The 20,440-nt window shown below is 42.4% G+C and overlaps 1 long non-coding RNA gene across 1 annotated transcript; it reads right to left on the bottom strand.

Annotated features, from left to right (window-relative positions):
* Nucleotides 1–4,870: 4,870 nt before the first annotated feature.
* Nucleotides 4,871–19,426, bottom strand: LOC138620595 (uncharacterized). The gene is made up of 5 exons (XR_011310881.1): nt 19,303–19,426; nt 13,732–13,850; nt 13,422–13,599; nt 11,578–11,623; nt 4,871–10,855 (listed from the first exon to the last, which is right to left on the bottom strand). It is a non-coding gene; the product is annotated as an uncharacterized lncRNA (long non-coding RNA).
* Nucleotides 19,427–20,440: the final 1,014 nt, after the last annotated feature.

Below are 20,440 nucleotides of genomic sequence, written 5' to 3'. Positions count from 1 at the left end.
TCCCTTATCCACCTATTTGTTTTTCTATCTTTTGTATGTGATATTTAGTATGCTGCGTTCCATATTGTGTTGAGCTGAGGAGTTTCTTTTCCATTTTAGTTGTTAGTGTCCATGTTTCTGAAGCATATGTCATGACCGGTATGATGCACTGGTTGAACATTTTCCTCTTTAGACATATTGGGAGGTTTCTCTTCATGATTGCACTGTCTCCCAAATGCTTGCCATCCTGCTTTTATCTGCCTTCTTATTTCGTTCTCCTGGTTTTTCTCCGTTAAGGTGAGTCTTTGTCCAAAGTAGATGTATTCTTCCACCTGTTCCAGTTGTATACCATTTACACTTATTGTCTTGGGGTCGTTACGGTGCCTGCCATGACTTTGGTCTTCTTAGTGTTCATTTTTAAGCAGCATTTCCTGCTTGCATTATCAATGTCTTGGAGCATTGTTTCTATTGTAAGTTATCTGATACTAATACTATATCATCTGCAAATCTGAGATGATTAAATCGTTGTCCATTGTTGTTTATCCCTTTTTTTCCCCCCAGTCCGTTGTTTTGAATATGCTCTCAAGGCATGCAGTGAATAGTTTGGGTGAGATGGCATCTCCCCGTCTTACTCCTTTCTTTATTTTAATTTTGTTGCTTCATGTAATTTCACTGTAGTAGTGCAGTCGCAGTAGATGTCTTTTATTAACGCTATGTATTTACCGTTAATGCCTTGTTCTTGGAAGTGCTTTCAATACAACCTGGGTCTTTACGGAACCAAAACCCTTCTCTTAGCCGACAAACGCTACACAGAGAGGGATGTTATATTCAAGGCATTTCTCTTTGAGTTGATTTAGAGTGTGTATGTGGTCCATTGTTGAGTAGTTTCTTCTGAAACCTGCCTGCTCTTTTGGTTGGCTTTCATCTCGTGTGCTTTCCAGTCTGTTGGTGCTCATCTTTGTGAAAAGTTTGTAGATGTTTGAAAGTAAACTGATGGGCCTATAATTTTTCAAGTCTTTCTTATCCCCTTTTTTTGTGCAGAATTATCATGTTGGCTTTTTTCCACTCTTGCGGTACTTTCTCTTGTTGTATACATGCAGAGAATAGTTTCACAAACTGTGCAAACTATATCTCCACCTTCGTTGAGTGTGTCCATTGGTATATTGTCTGGGCCTGGTGCTTTTCCCCTTTTCAAATGTTTGATGGCATGCTTAACTTCCCAGTCAGCCACAGATGGCAGACTTAATCTTGAGTTATTTCTGGTGCTTCTGTTGATTTATTGGTGTCGTACAGTTGTGTATAGAATTCTTCTATTCTGTTGAGTATAAGGTTTTGATCAGTTATTTCAAGTTGTTATCAAGAAGGCTGTTGTCTTCTGCTTCCCATGGGCTAGCTTCTTTTTGGTCTTTAAGCTTTTATTTCCCTCTATTGTAGATTGTATCATATTGGTATTGTACATTCAGATGTCTTCCCTCAATTTTTTTTCTAATAGTTTTGCATGTCTCCATATATTCTGTTTTGAATGCCTGTATTATCCATTTTCATGTCTCCTCTTTTGCATTAATTTTCTAGTGTTGTCTGAGATTTTGTTATCTTTAGCTTTAGGTTTCTTTCCTCCAATTTTGAGTGCACTTTCTTGTATAACTTCTGTCACCTGCTTGTTCCATTCATCAAGACATCTTGAACCATCCACGCACTCATCATTCAGTGCCTGAAACTAGTTTTCCAATTCCAACTGAAATTCCTTGCATTTTACACAAATTTTCTAGATTGATGTTGCTGTATTTGGGTCTGACCAGTTTATTTCTCTCTCGATGGGTGTTGATTTTCAACTTGCACATTAGCATGTTGTGGTCGTTACCTATATTTGCTTTGTTGATTTTTGTGACATCTTGAATGTTGTTTAATTTGTTTGACAGTATGAAGTCTATTTCATTCTTTGTTCTCCCATCGGGACATTTCCGAGTCCACTTCCTTGAATCCCTCTTCTTAAAGAAGGTATTCAAAATCTTCAATTTGTTGCTTATAGCAAATTCCACAAGTCTATCTCCCCTGTTGTTCCTGTCGTTTGTACCAAAGTTTCCAACTGCTTCTTCTTCTCCATCTTCTTTTTCCCCCACCTTAGCGTTGAAATCTCCCATTAGTATTTTAAACTGTGCATTTCCTTCCTCTAACAAGTTTGTGATGTCTTCATGGAGTTGTTCTACTTCTTCATCCCCATGGGCAGATGTTGGTGCATACACCTGAATAATCTTTACTTTATACGTTTTTGTTAATTTTCAGTGAGTTATGCCAAACGTTCATTTACTCCTTTTATTTCTATTACATTTCCTCCTAGGTTTCTATGCACAAGGAATCCTACCCCTGCTTGACTTTTGTCTTTCAATCCAGTATGATAAAAATGGTGTCCACTTTTTAGGTCTTCAAGCCGCTCGCCCTTCCTACGTATTTCGCTGATTCCTACGATGTCCCATTTGATCCCCTCTAGTTCCTCCTCCAATTCCAGGAGTCTCTCTTCTTGCATCAGCGTCCCGACATTGTATGTTCATACATTCAGATTCCTTTCGTGGCCTGTCTTTACCCAGAGATTCTTGGCACCCCCTGCTCCATTTCTGGTCAGACTGCCACCTTGGTCTGGGATAATAGAGCTACTGGGGGCCTTTGATTTTCCCATGCTGGTTGTAGGCCTACCCTTCCACGCTGGCCTGGTGCGGATTGGAAGGGGGATGTTTATATCGGAGGTTCCTCTCCTAGACTAATTGCTTTACAGGGCTAATGAACTTTGTCTATCCAGTTTCAGCAAACTGAAGGGAGTTGCTGGATGGCCGATGGCTGATATGAGCTCATACGCCCTTAAGAGAGGGTGTATTTAGAGATCTGAGTGAGCAAAAAGTGACTAAAGTGGAGGAGACTACTGTGCTTGCAGATGAGTGTCTTGGCTCGTAAAACAGTCTTTATTGACAGAACACGGGAGGCTAAGAGTTTAGCCTCTCCTCGCACCTTTCATTTAAGACCTGGAAGCAATGGTTCTCCTTCAGTTCCCATCACAAAGGCTGCAGGTTTTAGCCAGGTGAGCTCTGATAGGATTTGCTTTTATTGCAAAAAGCCTGGTCATGTCATAGCAGACTGTCATGCTCTCAATAAAAAGTCAAAAGCTACAAAGCCTGTAGGGCTAATAGCTTCAGGACCACAGCAGTTGCCCTGTGTAGAAGATGGTCCTTGTCAGGAGGTGGACACAAGTCGTACTGAAGCTGGTGCTGTATTGCTTCAAGAAGACTCTGCTGGCATTGATCACCTGGTGTGTTACTTCTCTAAGAAGTTCTCTGCAGCTCAATGCAAGTACAGCACTATCGAGAAAGAGGCCTTGGCTATGCTTTGGGGCCTCCAGCATTTTAAGATTTATGTGGGATCGACTCCGCAGCCAGTAATTATGGTCACAGATCATAAGCCTGTGGTTTTCCTGTCGCGGATGTACAATAGCAACCAACGGCTCAAGTGTTGGGCCCTTATGGCTGTCATCTTAAGAAAGGGGGTGTTACGTAACATCCTATGTCCTGCTGTGACTGTTACTGCTTGTGTGTGTGCGCATACATGTGTATTCCATGTCTTTGAGTTCTAGGTGCAGCTCTGATTAATGACCGAGGCCACCTGGATGAAGGTGTGGATGAAGGTGTGGGTTCGGCCTATATAAGTGCCTCCTTGCTCCGCCCGCACTCTCTCACCTTCCTGGCACCAGACCCTGGTCTTCAGCTGGATTCTCACGTTACGCTTGTTTCGTGTTGGATAATAAATTGGCACCTTTGATTTTGCATCTAACTTAGTGTCGTGTCCCTCCTTATGTTGCGACTTTCGAGCCGGTCGTAACAGTATGCCGTCCAAAAAGTAATGATGTCATACTATAGTATGTTGTCCAAAAAGTCATAAAAATGTATTGGTAAAGCATGTAGTCTAAAATGTCCAAATAAATATATTATAGTATGTTCTGTGTGAGCAGAGGAGGATCTAAGAACAGACGCAGAAGCATGACTAATGAAAAAAAAAAAAACAGTATTTGTGAATGAGGTGTGCAGAGTGGCTGAGTCCAGGGATGTGTGTGTCAGGGTGTGTGCTGAGTCCAGCAGTGGGCTCTGGATAGACCGAGGCAGGAGGGGACACACTCTGGGACACGTTGTCCAAAATATCATCAAAATGTTATACTATAGTATGTTGTCCAAAATGTCATTCTATAGTATTTCATCGAATGATATAAAAATGTCCTCCAAAATGACATTTGTGGTCCAAAATGTCAAACTACAGTATGTTGTCAAAAATGGCCCACCAGAGTAAAATCTTTGTATAACATGTTGCCCAAAATGTCAGTAAAATGTAACAATATGGTCTCCTCTCCTATTGACCATGCTCACCGGGATAAACTTTGCATTCTTTATTTTTTCCACTTGGGAAACCTAGAAACCTGAAGGATCACTGATGAATATCAATATGTCTAACATCTGTTATGATGTTAGGCTTCATACCCAAAGTCCCATATCGCTCTGTTCAAGCCTCCGAACTCAACTCCAGCGTTCTACACGTTGAAATCACTGTTTTTATTAATGGAGTCTGGTGGCTTGTCGGCTGAAATGTAGTTTTTTTTATTGCCTCTTCAACTGACCTGTTCAGGTATCGGTTACTTACTGTCTGAAAAAAGACTGTCCGTACTGCTTTCTCTGCTTATTGGGTGACTGGAAAAATACACACAACAATGAATGCAAGTCTTCACAAAACAAGAGCTAAGATTTGGCAATGCTTTCCCCTGCTGGCGACAGTTCTTGGCAAGTAAAAACAATAAATGCTGAATATTTTGACATAAAGCAGCAGAAAAACCATCAACATAAACCTCCAAAACATGAGCTCTTGTTAGAAATACATTTATTTATAAAACAGATATATTAAGACTTTAGATTGTCATGTGCAAATAAGAGCAGGCACTGTACAGAGCGCTTTACAACAAATGTTAATGATTGCATTTCATCCCAAAGTAAAAAAAACAACTTTTAAAGCAACACTCTGCCCATTTAAAAATAAGTTGCTAAGAAAATAATTAGTTTCCATTTTATGCTTACAACATTTACCAAAACTCATTTCAATCGTCGAACTGAAAAGAATACAGATGATAAAATATCACTATTTGTTCACATATCCACGTAAACTCAGTACTTACTGTTAGCTAGCGGAATGAAATGCAAAACTAAAGATAAGACTTGTGCCGAAAGCCGAACCTTACAGAGTAGTGTGTTCTTTGAAACAACTACACACAGAAATACCTCACTAAAGCCATGCAACGGTCCAGCTGTTAATGTTGGTTAGTTGTTGTCTATAAATTGCAGATCTGAAGTCATATGCAATATACTGTACATACTTAAAGTATTTTACCTATGCTGATATCATGCCATGACCGCAACTACCACCACAGCAAAATCAAATCATGCAGGTAACCCACTGTCCCAAGTGACCTCATATCTCCTTTGTGACAATTAACAAAACAAGCACAAGTCATTGTCCAGAAAGAATTATAGTCCATCTTTCTTTTCGTGAATGTTTCTTTCTCATGTCTTGGATTGCAGAGACTTGAGTTTCTAAAGCAGTTGTTCTGCTTTCACAATTCGGTCTCCTTCTCTCGGTCTTCATCTGCTTCCAAGTAATATTCATCATCTGTTGTGGTGTCTGAGCTGCTGTCTGAAGACTCCTCGAAGGTGGTAAGACTGGATACATAACCTCTGGAGGGCAAGTGGCCTCGAGAGGACTGACTGTCCACTTGCTGTAGTGTTCCTGATGAGCTGGGAAAGGTTGAAGAGGAAAGGCTGGGAGGTCTGGACATGGGTCTGGACACTGGTGATAGGGGTGGTGTTGGAGGAGGGGTAGGGGGACCCTCTGTATCCCATTCAAAGTGACAAATGTTCATGTTAGGGCTCTGGAGGCGAGCTGGCTTTGAAGTTGTGGCGGTTACAGGTTGAGAAGGGGAGACTCCTGAGCTCCAGTTTGTCAAGCACCTGGTCAGTGATCGAGGAAGCGATCTGGATCTCATTTTATCAGGATCACTGGGGAAGTATGACATTTGAGAGCCCTTAGTAGGCTGGCAATCAAAGCCTGCGCTCCAGTCAGATGTGACAGACCACTGATCCAAGTCTCTGCCATTACTTCCACAGGACAAAGTAGGTTGAGAGAGGTCACCCACGCTCATGAACCTGGATCCAGTCGAAATTCGTCCAGGTCCGGAGGGTCGACTGGAGAGAACCGAGCTCACGGAGAAGGACCTCCCAGGCTCAATGCCATACTTTAAGTCTGCATACGAGGATGCCAAGTGTTCCTTATCCTGTCCTGGACCTACACTAGGAGGCCCTGTCGATACCCGGCTTCTTCTAGAACTCCCGAGGCTGAATCCTTCTCCTTGCTCACATGGAGAGGAGGATTCTCTGCGACGCTGCAGCTTTGGGCTGTAGAAGACACTGTCGTCTGTTCCATCAGGTGAGGAAAACGGAGAGAGAGGAGAAAGAGAGGCGAAGGGGGAGAAGGGGCTCCTGGGACTGGGTGTGGACTTCCACAAGTGATTTGGATATACAGCAGAAGGATTCGGGCTCCTACTGGGACTGGGATCTCTATAAGAGAGGAACTGGTTTGTTGCTGTGTAATCTGTCCCGTTGTTTTCGTAAAAGTCAAACTGGTGGGTTGTTGGGCTGTGAACTGTCAGATGAACATGGACTTTGTTTTCAGATGGGTGTTCTGGGCAAGCTTTTTGCTCATTCAGGTCAGGTTCTAGAGTTGGTGAACAAATGGTGAACGGATCTCCTGCCGTTGTGCTTCCAACAGCTGTGGACGGTATGATAGTGTATCTACTTTGTGTCCATCTATTTATAGCCTCCGTTTCCTTTTTATTGTCGTCCAGCAGCATGCCTTTCTCCTGCCCTCGCTCCTTTCGAGTTTTGGTTCTCTCACTACTGACATCACTGACGTCACTTGATCCACTAATGGAAGGTGTTTGGGAAGCTCGCTTCCATTTCCACGGAAATGATGAATCTTCTTCCGTCCGCCGAGTGCTAAATTTCTGTCTCAGCTTGTTAAAGACCTGGTCCATTTTGTTATTACTCTTGTTGGTCCTCTCTGACTCTGACGTTGACAGGCAGGAGTTTGGTGTGCTGACACTTTTCTTCAGTGCAAACCTGCTTCTTTTTGGGCTTTGTTCATTATTAACTTCCACTGAAGAAAATCTGCTTTTACCAAGCACACTCTCCTTCCCTCTCCGGCGGCAACTTTCATCACCCCGAGAATGACTCTCTGTTGAGCTGCTACCACTGGAGCTCTGATCTGAATGACTGCATGGTTCACTTGCTGCTTCCTCTCTCTGCACTGTCTGTGACTGTTGACTTAACTTGCTCTCCACAGAAACCGGTGTGTTTGCGATGTGTGCCAAAGGTTTAGGTGTGGTGTTCTTTGGGGCAACTGTAGCTCTATCTCCTTTAGATTTAATGCTGTAAACCAGTGTCTCGGTTACAAATGTCGAGGAGGAGCTGTGTGCCTTTTCACCCTGTAAAGACTGTGTGCTGATATGAAATCTGTTGTCGACAAGTAATATCTTTTGATCCTGTTGATCTTGGCTGCTATTCTTGTGATTGTTGTTGATTTGATCAGTTTCTGAAATCACACACTTTGAACTTTCTTTTTGGGCAGTTCTGTTTGAGAAAGGCAAGGACAGAGGCTGAGATGTCCTGATAGGTGTAATAGGGGGTTTACACGGGGACGGGGTATAATTTGACGGATCAGGTTGTGAGAAGAGGGGTGATCTGGGTGTTATAGTCACAGTGTCTCCCTGTGCAAGCCGGGAAGACATAAGCGTGGAGTAAGGTGGAGTGCTGTAACGAAGCTTATAACCACTTGAAAAGTCAGGAGGGAGGGAAAGAGGAGCAGAAGAGCAGCGCTGGACTGTGCCAGACTCCACCGATAGTGTCCTTTCCTGCCTGGATGTGGTTAAGTCCTGTCTTCCCTGGTCAGAGATCATAGCGTTACTAGTTCTTTGCTTGTTTTGCTCACGCTCTCTGGATGCCAGATCAGCAGAGTCAGACGATAAGGATCGATACTTCCCTCCCTTCCCCACCTGTATGAGGGAGGACTTTGGGGTAGGGGAGCAAAGAGGAGATGTACTTCTTGTTGGACTGCCTGATCTTAGAAAGGAGAAGATGGCTGGAGTGCTTCTCTGAAACCTGGAGGGAGATACAGGGTTTGCTGGGACTGGAGATGGATCTGGCTTCTCCACTGTGATGGGCTCTGGGTTTTGCAGATCCACCGAGTCCTCCCATGTTACTCGTCTCACTTTCTTCTTTGGGTCTCTTTCTGGGCTCTTGCTAAATGTCCTCTCTCCCTTAGGGCTGGAAGTTTCTGAGTTGGGACTGGTAAAGATTGGGGTTGGAGGAGGGGTCAGGAGAGTGGACATAGTCATAGAGGTGGAAAAAGATGTATTGGCAGGAGTGACAGCAGGACTAAGAAGGCATTGCCTGGGGGCAGCAGTGGCTATAGGGTGGCTGCCTGTGGTAGAGGAAGAGGTGGGGGAAGTTGTGGAGACAGGGCTGTAGTTTGTTTTGGAGAAATAATTGACTGTGGGAATAAGGCTAGACCCCATTTTAGGCTGGAAAGGTTTGGGAATGGAGGCGTAGATCCTTTTAAAGCCAAGAGGTGTGTCATTGCCGTTGTTAGTGAATTTTGGTGTCGAGCCAGTGTATGATGATCCATCAACACTGGTCTGAGAGGAAACTGGACGTGAATAGAGGGAGACACTACGTTTAGTGTTTGGGGCTGGGTGGCCACAAGAGGTAGTTTGAGAGGTAAGAGCCTGACTGTTGAAAGTGGTAGGGAAATCAAGAGAAAGTGATGTTTTGGTAAACCTTTGTGAATCAGTGTTGTGAGGTGATGTGGGGGCGCTGTTGGTTTTGGGTGGACGATGACTATTTCTGTATTGGCTGCTGCTCTCTGTGGGTGTATTTGAGCTCTTGGGATTTAGCAAAGTCCGTGGTAATTCACTTACATTTGCTGTATTACCCACATCAAGTTTGCTGGGATCTTTAAGGTGACTCAGTGTTGTTTGTTCTGTAGCTCTGCTAATTTTAGAACTAGACAAAACTTCAGGCACACCAAGAGGCTTTTGTGGTTGTCGTTTGTTTAAATTTGAGCAGTACTGTTGTTGGACAAGCCTGTGCGATTCTTGATCAGGTAAATTCTCTGCGCTTCTTTGTTTGAGATTGTGAGTTACACCCTGTGTTTTCATAAGAAGGTTCATGTTACCTTTGCAAACTGACTCTGTTGTGTTATTGTTGTCTCTATTATTGGGAATTAGACTACCCAGTCTTTTTTCGTCAGTCAGACTTGGAGAGACCATGTTCGTGTTACGATTAGAGGGTGTGTTTGGCTCGTTTTTGGCAATGGTCACGTCACTGAAGGTGAGAGGGGAACCGACTTCCTTGGTAACTTGTTTCCACCAGGAAGTGGATTTCAGGGTGGTCCTTCTGGGAAGGGAATTGTTTTTTAGGAGGGTAGAAGAGTCATATGGGGACTGTCTGGGTGATGAGACAAATGTCTCTGAGAGTAAGGTTGTACTTTTATCTGAACCCTTGCAGTTCTGTTTCCCCTCTGATGGTGCTTCACTTAGAAATGCCTGTTTGGAAGATGTAAAATTGGATTGTGTCATATTTATTGTCTGGGTTAAGGAAATGTCCTCGGCATCTCTGTTTATTGGTGATGTTGGAAAGAAGAGTGTGTCAGATAGGTTCCTTTCCCTGTGAACGGAGGATGACGGGGAAAGGGCAGGTCTACTTTCAGTTGTCCGAGAAGAAATAGATGATGGAGATAGGCGAGGTTTTTGCCTCTCTTGCTCATTATTATTGAGAAAGCTTTGCGAGAGGTGTGGTGTGAACAATCCATTTCGATCATTTAAAGAACTGCTCAGAGAACCAGAGTTTTCCTCCGAGAAGGTGGAGGCTGCATTAGAGTTCCTGCCCTGTGAGTTTATTCTTCTTAAAGAAAGAAGTAGACTGCTGGTTATTGGCTTTGAGCTTAAAGATGAGAGTCCTCCTTGATGGCCCGTTTGTGGATTCCTCATTTGTTCATTTGGGTCAAGGAAGAGGGGAGACCTGGGAGATGCAGTGGTGGCCAAAGGGCTTAAAGCACTTGCACCCATGTTCCTGTTGTCCACCCTTCCAGAGTTTACATCCAAAGAGACAGTCTGAGTAATCTTCCTTTTAGAGTCATAGTCCAAGCTTGAAGGATCACTCTTAGTTGACCAGCCCACTGTATTCCTCCTGGGTCCCAGAAATGGGGCTCTCAGTTGGGCCCCCTCCACAAACTGTTGGTTATGAGTCTCCTGAAAACCACGTTCACTGATTGGTACAGTATTTACAACACCTTGTGAATTCCCCATGGCTTCTGGATTGCCTGTTCCCTCAAATCTTTTGGTCCGTCGTAGTCGGCCACTCCAGGGAGGGGCAAGAACCGTTACCATGCTGGAAGACAACATTGTCAGAGAGGGCTCAGACAGTTCCCCAAGATCAGTTTGGTTTTGAGACTTTTTATGTTCCTTTATACCTTCCTCTAATTGAACTCCAGTTCGAGATTCAGTGCAAGTCCTTAGTTGTGACCCACTTGAAAGTATGTGCAAGCCATTAGGCTCATGTGGTTCAAAGTCACCATTTGAAAAATTGGGAGTTATACCCAAGTCCTTAGTAGTCTCCAGTTCATTGCAACCAGCTGCGAGAACGTCTTCTTCTTTCCTCGTTGGAAATGGTAACGTCTTTAATAATGTATGGAGACCGGCTGTCTCTATAGAAGTGTCTGGTGATGACGTTCCTCCATTTACCTGTAAAGATAAAAATATTTACTGCCAATACCCATATCTTGTCATTTATCATTTGTAACTGCCACAACTGCAATTACCATTTTAAAATAATGTTTCAAAATAATTTTTGCAATTTAGAATTTTGCTTCATAACAATTAATATAATCTCACAACATCCAACACTACATATTTATCTTGTAACTACAGTTCAGAAAGGTCTCGCTGTATCATTAAAGCCCAATTCTTTTCATATGTCCACTTGAGCTTTTCATATCATACCAATGCAAATTCTGCGTGCAGTAATATAAGATGCTTTTACAGCCTGTGAGTAACAGTCAGTAACTGTCGCCTGCTGTCAGAATTTCACATTGCATGCTGGCAGGAGCCAGACATTTTCTACAGCTCCTGTTCCCATGGTGTGGTTATTAAAGAGAATCAAGTCTTGACAAACAGGTTATACTGAAAGACATGAGAGATTTCAAAGGACACATACAAAAAAGCGCACACACACCCTGTCTCTTCTAACTGTTTAAATAATAATCAATCTCAGTATGCGGTGTCACTTGTTATTATTGTGTCACAGACAGTTACTTCATGTAGTTTTCAATGAATTTGATCGGATTGGGAATATTTTGTATGATGTGGGATTAAAATATGCAATTTAACATTTTATCCATGTCAGATTTTACATTGTAAACCAGTGGCCCCCTTACGTACAGTCATTTTATGGTGGAGCTCTTTACCTGAAAGCTGCTGTCCTTGGCCTTGACTTGCAGTGGTTCAATCAAACTGGTAAAACAGGACAGAGAGAAGACATAATATCAGTGTTTGAACACATTTACACAATTTTGATATAATGTATAAGCTTGCAACAGGTCTTTTTTGATCAAAAGTTTGCTGCATAATAAACACCTGGAGAAATGTGCTCTTGTATTATCATTGCTGACTATGTTGTGCGGGAAGTGATGAATAAGAAAGTGACTGTTAACTTATTGTGATGATAAAACAAAAAAACCAGTGAAAACTAATAAACCATAAAAACAAAAACAATCATAAAAATACTTTCATTCTCATCTCTGCACTCAGACACACCCAGTGTCCTGCCGTGCTATGCTAATGTTTTTGTGAAACACTTGGGTTGTCTCACATTTGCCACAGCAATGCTGACCGGCTGGATCGTTCACATTCCTCTCTCGTCTCCCTCTCTTTTCTAAACACTTTCTCACCGTCACGTGTGCACTAAAGTCACACCTCATGAGCATTCATACCAGCAAACATTTGCGTACTATCCACACAATCGGGGCAAGATGTCTAAATAAGGTCATATTGGACTGACGTGACTGCAGGTGGCTAGCAGGCACTTCAGGGGTGTGTCCATGATTGAACCAATGAAGCCTGTCCGATGAGGGACCTCCATTGACAAGCTTCTCTTAATCTTTGGTATGTGCCACAATGGCAAGCACATATGCTTCCAGGGAATGTGCGGCACACACTCATTTGAACACTTACACAACAGACACCATTTCGAAAACCATTATTATGTCATCTCAGATTCTATCTAAAGGAAAGTTAAATATTTCCCCCTGCAACCACGGCAACGAGTCAAACCTGAAATAATCTCTAATTCTTTTGCTTTGCTGATTTAAGGAAGTATGTCTGTGAAGAATCACGTCACAGGTAGATGATTTATGAAACATGAAAGATTAACAGTGAGAATATGAAGTTGGTCTTCCTGAAAGGGAAGTACAAACGTAATATCTTTCCCTACCGGATTTCAGAGCGCATCGTATTAAGGGTAAATATATCAAAACAAGAAAACAATGCACGCATACTTTCAAGTCACATGCAAAAACACACAGAAACATGATCGTGTTGCTACTCTTAGGGGCCCTTTAATTAAGTGCACTTTCTTGTTTGTGCAAGGAGCTGACCCTTCCAGGTGGTGTCTAACATGCTGATGTATGCAGGCCGGGTTCACGGGTTCAGCTGCTGCTCAACTAAATGTTGGAAAACATGTGATTCAAGTGACTGAATGATCATCGTGGAGGAAGTTTGTATTTGTGGGCCTCAGAAAGAGTTCAGTTTACCAGTAAGGATGATGCAGATGCTGAGAGAAAACAGTGTTGGGAAAGTTTAGGGAATGTTCATTCAAGATAAATACATCACATATTAAAAGTTAAGAAGCCAGTCATCAACACGTCAGGTCAGCAGGGCTCTCCAACCGTTTTTCCTCTTAAGAGTTTGACAAAATTAAAGTATCAGTTTTAAAGAATCATGTTTCGTAACATTTATTCACATAGCTGAGCTCCGCCCAAACCAGCTGAATCGGCTTCTTTAATGGGAGCGATAACAAATTGATACTCAACAAAGAAAATTATGATTTTGATGTGAATATGGCTACATACACAAAAAAGATGTGTTTGTTATTCTGTTGACATGAATGTCACACAGACAGACGGACAACAGCGTGATGATGACGGCAGACACAGAGTACGCTGCTGTTCCTTCAATTATCGATCAAGAAGCAAATTATTTCAATGAGTCTGTCACCAAGCTCAACCCTGAAATTCACTCATTTGTGTCTCACCTGTGTCGGTATGTTAGCTCTGGTTTGTGAAGGCCTGAATCACAGGAGAGGCTCAGGTAGAGGCAGGAGGTGAATCTGGATCCAACAGTCTTCTGGGTGTGGACATCTGAATCACCACGATGAGAAGCCTCCTCGTCCTTTCTGAGTCTGCTGAGTCTGTCCGCTCTTAATATTCCTGCTGCAAGAATTCAGAGGTTACAATCTGGTCACAGATGTAAATCTAAAATAATTGATGCTGAACAGATTCTTGATGTGAACAAATGTAATATTTGCATTTGAACTGTGTGTCAGGTGTGTGTGCGCGTTTCACCTTTGTGCGTTTCTTCCTGTCTGATGGCTGATCGGTGACGGTGCTGCTCCTTTGGAGTTTCATCATCGTGATGATTCTCCTGCTTGTACCTCTCACTAAATCTTTCATTCTGATGTTGTCTAAAAACAAACAAACAAACAAACAAACAAAAAAACCATTAACAGAATAAAAGAATATATTAAACTTTAATTCGGAAGATAAAGATTTTACTCTTTTACTAATGCAAAAAAATGATAACATTGGACAAGGACAGTAGCAGTAAATGGGAGTTTTAACTGTCACTTTAGCTGTTAACTTTCAACAATAGAGGGGACGGGGGACGGGGGGCTTTGTCATTACTGAATGAGCCCTTATTCTGTACTGTTGTCATATTAACATTGTTTCAGCGCTGTGACTGCAAGGAGTCGAGGGTTTGCAGTGAAAACAGCCTCCCTGAGATCTTCTGTCCACTGGCTTCATATTATCGTCACACTCAACAATCGACGTGGGGAACTTGTAGATGGAAACATAAACGGTCAACGATTTTATCTGCAGCCAACAGCTCGGTAGTGACAGCTGGTCAGAGTAGTATTCATGAGCCGCCAAACAAGTTTCACACAATTTCTCCCATCTGACAGCACACACAGAAAAATGCATAAAAATAATTATTATCATCACTATCATCATCATGAATTCAGCTCCATTAAAACACAGTATGGAGAGCAACTACTCATCTACAAACATGAGAAGCTGGTTCTGCAGTGTATGTTTGAAGACAAAATCAGCAACAAATAAAATACATCATTAAAAATAACAATTCAACAGTGAATTCCAGCTTTAGTCGTGAGTCAATAAAAGGAGAGCGAGACTCTGATGGAAAACAAGCGAAACAACAACGAGCCATCGTCGACAGAAGATCTGATCATCCGTCTGAGTGCAACTACAATACTGTTCTTGATTAACTTGGGGAATATTTTCTTGATGAATTGTTTTGTCTGTATAGTGTGAGAAAATAGTGAAAAATGCCTTTTGTATTTTGCTGGAGCCGAGGTGCCGTCTTTGGATGTCTCTAAAAGCCAAATACACTAAAACTGGTAGCAGCAAAGATTTGGCAATTTTGCTTGACAAAAGAAAGCTTTAAATACATCTTCTAACTTTAGCCTTAAACTATCTACACCTGAAGTTCTCCTGCACCTTTAAAATGCATTTTGATTTAATATTTTAGTAAGAAAGCAAGTAAAATGTATTTGTATAAGCACCTTTCACAGATATAAAATCACAAAGTGCTTCACATCAATTAAACAGCATGATGCTAAACAGTTAAAATCACAACAACAACAAACAAACGAGGTCACAGACACGAGAACAAGTGCAACAATTCTGAACACGGGTGGAGAAATGAGCCAGTAGAAAGTAATTAATAAATCGAGCAGCTATAAAGGCAAACAAAAGCCTGTCTGAAAAAAAAGAAATTCCACAAATTAGGTGTGACATTTTAAAAGAATCGGTCACATCTATTGCATGTTGTCTTTTCTATAAATCGTCCTTACTCGTTTCATTTCTATTTTCAAATTACATTTTGAGATGTTTTTATATTCCTTCATGTCTGTTTTTATCTGAAGCGCTGCATGCAATTTTCTTCCATGTGAAGCACTTTGAGCAGCGTTTATTGCATGAAAGGTAAATATATAAAAATATTTTAAAAAAGCTCATTATTGTCATTACTCATTTTTGTTGACTGAATTACATGCGGTACTGTCAGTCTGCTGTAATCTTAATTCCTTCAGTATGTAACCAGGAGGAAAACTAAGACTGAAGGAAATCAAACACGTCTCCCTCCGACAGTGCTGGACTGATGAGCAGTGGTTATATAACGACTCCACGCTTTCTCTTACAACAAGTACAGAGCTCACGCGCCCACTCACTCAGCCACTAAAAACATGCATATGCACATTTACTGCTGTAACCCGGCATTGAACCCACGTCGCCGTGCCAAGTGCCGAGCACGATGACGCCTGAACAAATACATCGAAATGTGAACGCCCGCGTCGACACGAGTTACTTCTGTAAACACAACCGATTAAATGAAAGCAGTCATCTCTCTCAGGTCCTTCCTGGGTCACTTTCTCCCTTCGGTTCCACAGACTGTGATCGGAAAACGAAGCACCTTGATTTTCCTCTCGTGTCCTTTCTTAATAACTTGGACCGTCGTGCAGATCTGAAGCTCTCACTACCCACCTTGCCCGCAGGGCCGACTCTCTGGCTTCATTAGAGGGTAATCTGTGAGAGGTAATTATAAAAGCCTGCCATGACATGATATGAGTGAGAGGCAGAAATGCGAGGAGGAAGGCGGGAGGGAGACCTCGGTGCCAAAGATAACACGAATCCAGTGTGGTTTCAAGCTTTACTCTCTCAGAGGCAGCAGAGGAAGTCTTATCACATCGCCGCTACATCGGAGCTTGTAAACCTGAAAGGGAAGCGTGTTTGTTAAGTGATCGGTCTGTGACGGTGAACCGTGGGGAGCTAATGTTTGGACAGCATTCCCACAGAGATAGGCTAGTTTACATGGCTGGTGACTGATATCAGGCCTTTCATTGGTCTCAGCTTTCATACTGTCACATTTGCTGCACCTACAATCAAATGATCACATGACCACCTCTCGTTTTTTTGAACCTGAGGTCAAAGGACAGACTGTCTGAACTCTGTAATCACAGGAACTCCAAAGCACTGCTGAAATGATGATTACATTCTTAATCCGACGTATATCCAGGCCTGCCGTAAGTATTACATGACCACCAAATCACCCTGTTGCGCCCCTTCTTCTGCTGTGGTCCGATGGCACGTGGCTGGAGAATTAACGCCACCACTTCTAATACTCAACTGACCCCATTTTGATGAGCATCTGTTGACATTAACATCATGGATTTAGTTGGAAAGAAAAACACCAATGAATGGAAAGAAAAACACCAATGAATGGTGATAAGGCTTATTAAATAATAATAATAGTGACATAAAATCAACAGAAAAACACAAATTGATCATCTCATAGGACAATGTATTGAACTTTAATGGCCCTGACAGTCCTACGTAACTCAATAGTGTCATGAAAATAATAGTGTGAAGATGGGATATACAAAATTCCTGCCCACTCGTTTTTCTTGGTCTGATCTAAACATTTAGTGTTTGTTTTAGCCTTAACAGCACTTCAGCTTAAGAAAACACGTCGTCTGAGGTGGATCTGATGGTGCGGATGGAAATCCAAACAAAGCACAGGGATCCTGGAATTATAAATGTTCAGGCTCCTTCTTTTCCAGTAGGTTTGGTCAAGTGTGTATAAAAATACCACCAGACTGGAAAAAGCTGGACGCTACAACCTTTTATCCATTACTTCCAGTTAGAGCTGAAACCAAATTCACTGGCAAAAAGTTCGATAATCAGTTCATTCTTGTAAATCATTTTCTGAGCAAAAATGCCCATCAGTCACACGACACTTCCAGCCTCTAAATCACAGATATTTGCTGTTGTTCAAGTCTTTGTTGAAAGTAAACTGGTTATCTTTTTGGATTGTTGGTGTGACATAAAAAGTAATTTCATTTTACTGTTTCATCGGCATTAAGAGAGCTGCATTTGACTTATTCAAATTGTTCCATTTGAACAACAGCCAATATATATATATATATATATATACCTACCTTCACAATATATGAAGAAAACCAGAATAATATTCAAACTAGAGAGAAGCTGAAACGTTTACATTTTTGTCATTTTTGAAAGCTGCAGTACAAGTATAGCTGGTTGGGAATCACTGATTCAGTCAGCATACAGAATTGATCGTGAGATTTTCTGCTTGTCTTTTTTTATATTGTTACATGCCGATGGTTGGCCAGTGAAAACAACTTAGAGCTATTATTACTTTATAGCTTAACGATCTGAAAAAGTATTGAAAGATGAATCAATGATTAAAATATCTGCACAAGTCAGCATGCATTTATTTGGAATTTGACTGTGGCCTGTAGATCCATTAAATCAACCGCAGGCCTCATTGACCTCTGAACTCATACTGATAACACATAAACCACCTGCAACTTTTAGTCGCTGCTGCTGACATGCAACATGCAAGCTGACTGGCGTGTGAACCGCGGCTGCGTTTTGTGTTGATGATGACTAACTGGTAACTCTGGGAGGCTCTTTGGGCTGCCGCATTGTGCCCGTCTCGTGCAAGTGTGTTGGTGTATTCTTCACTTGAGGTCAGCCTCGCTGTGGGTGTGTGCGCCCATATCTGCCAGCTAACACTTACATAAGTACAAGGAACCAGCCTCAACTAAAGTGTGGGTGTGGGCTCAACGCTGCCAAACGCATGCACCGTTCCAACTACTGCAAATGATTTACACCCAGCACTTATTTTCAAGTTTCATCCAAAGACAACTTAATGACTTTCCAATGAGTCCGGGTGTGGTAACCAAAGGTGGCGGGGACAAAGTCAGGCTTGTCCTCCTGCCGCCACACCTTCAGCGCCTGTCAGATTTCCAAAAGAGCTGTTTATGTCTCAGCCTATGGATGCTGAAGGTGTACAGCAGACAGGTTCAGGGGGGGGGATTAGCAGGAGGATGTGCAGATCATTAACAGTCAGAGCTGCGGACATGCACAGACAGCGGCTTTGTGTGTCTATGGCTGTAACTCCGGGTGTGCGTGTATGAGCTCGCCCACGGAGCCACTTGTACTGAACTGCACCGAAGTCCAACAACCTGATGATGCTGGTTTACAGCATGTGTCTGTGACAAAACGCACGCACCCACGCAAAGGCGAGCTCAGGTGTAAATATGAGATGTTACAGCTCGGTGTGTGTGTGTGTGTGTGTGTGTGTGTGTGTGTGTGTGTGTGTGTGTGTGTGTGTGTGTGTGTGTGTGTGTGATACATGCATGGATGCACATCGTCAAAGCAAAGAGTTTAAAAGCCTTTAAAGTTAACTGAAGCCCTAAGGCGTCACGTTTTATTAGTAAGAAGAAGAAGAAGAAAAAAAAGAGCATGTCACACCAACCAAAGCTCTTTCGAAAAACTCACAATTTACGCAAACCAAGACCAAATATAATAACAGATTCTCGCTAATCATTAGACTCATTTCTAGTTATTGATCGGTGTGACACGGGGGGGGGGGGGATTCATCTCGACGAGCAGACACCACACATATTCCTCAGATTTCCACTCTTCTTCAAAAGTTGCTCCCGCTTCGTAATGCTGCCAAACACAGTACGGCGATAACTGCTCTGCGGCAAAAAACATAGATCAAAAATATGTAATGACTGCAATATTTCGAAGCCGAATTTTCTCAAACAAAGTCACAAACCGCGAGAGGTTGCTCGTTTTGCTGTGAGACATGCGGAGACACCCAGACAGGCGTTTTAACGCTACAAGTGAAGCTTCTTGAAACGCAGTTTGGCGTGGGGAGTTCTCGTCACGAACATCGCGATTAAAAAGGGCAAAATTGAGCGTAGAGTGAGTAGCGACATTTAACAGGTGGACGAAAAGCATAATAAATACGCGATCGTTACAAATCCGTGGATAAAGTGGACTTAAAGGACGGTGTTCCCCTACCTTGTGGATGTGGAGCGTGTTGCTCGTGCTGTCCCGTCCAGAGGCGTAGCTCTCTCTCCTCCTCCAACTCTGAGCTCCAACTCTCCTGCGTCACTTGTTGACATCCTATTTTAACCGGTTCAGTAAGCCTGCTTCACTGTAAAGGCTGGCAGTAACAGAGCATCTTACAAATATTGTGGGAGGGGGGGTGGGTGTGTTTGCGGCCAGGCCAAGGATCCGTAAGGGTGAAAGTCAGTGCTGGTTAAAGTTCAACACCTGTGACAGACAGGTGAGCGGCGGGACTCTGCGGGCTGCGTCCCTTTTCTAGTAATTTCACCCCCTCGGCCACTTCCTTCTCGGGCTGCATGCCTTGCGTTGTACCGTTAGAGGCTTCGCAAATTCACTGTAGTTGTTTTTTTTTTTTTACTCACTTAAAAATCGTCTGTTTTAAGATACTACAAGTAGCCTGCTCTGCTTGTGTGTCTGCATTGAAAAATAAATCAAATAAAAGTTCAATTAACTACATCAGCTTCTTAAAATGAAATCTACTCATTAATTTCCAGACTTCATGAATATGTAAATACATTTTATTTCTAAAGTTGAACTGCTAAAGTTGAAGTCCATTCTCAGTGTGTGTGCGCACTGGTTTCAAACGTGTTGTGATGTCACAAGTCATGCTCACAGGACTGCCCCTGAAAAAGTTCATTCTCAGAGAAACTTACTCCTTTCAGCAGATGGTGTGAAAACAGCCTTACAGTTTTCACATAGGCCCTATAGGTTGCCCAGTGAAGCTCAAACGTTGAGTGGAGGGTGGACTTTAACATTTCAGGCAGAGTAAAAGTGCAGGACATTCTGTATGTTATCTGCCAGTAGGACACGTTTGTTGGCTCATTAATCGTTCTTGTGGAGAGGAGTATTTTTTCCCTTCTGATCAGCTACAAAAAAAAAGCCAATTTTACTAAAGCGCTGTATTTAAGTACTATTTTGAGGTACTTGCACTTTAATTGAGTATTTCCATTTCAGTACTTTCTACTTGATCTTCACACCATTTCAGAAATAGTTTCCTTTGCGCAACATTTATTTGACACCTTGATTTACTTTCAATATGAAATATTGGCACAATGGATGATGACCATATTGTTAAAGAAAAACCAGCGGT

This window comes from Brachyistius frenatus, unplaced genomic scaffold (assembly GCF_029030835.1).
Source record: "Brachyistius frenatus isolate BFR_SWC_R1_liver_20210118 unplaced genomic scaffold, ASM2903083v1 Contig_25, whole genome shotgun sequence".
In the NCBI taxonomy this organism is placed as follows: Eukaryota; Metazoa; Chordata; class Actinopteri; family Embiotocidae; genus Brachyistius; species Brachyistius frenatus.
This window is presented reverse-complemented; position numbering and strand designations above follow the sequence as displayed.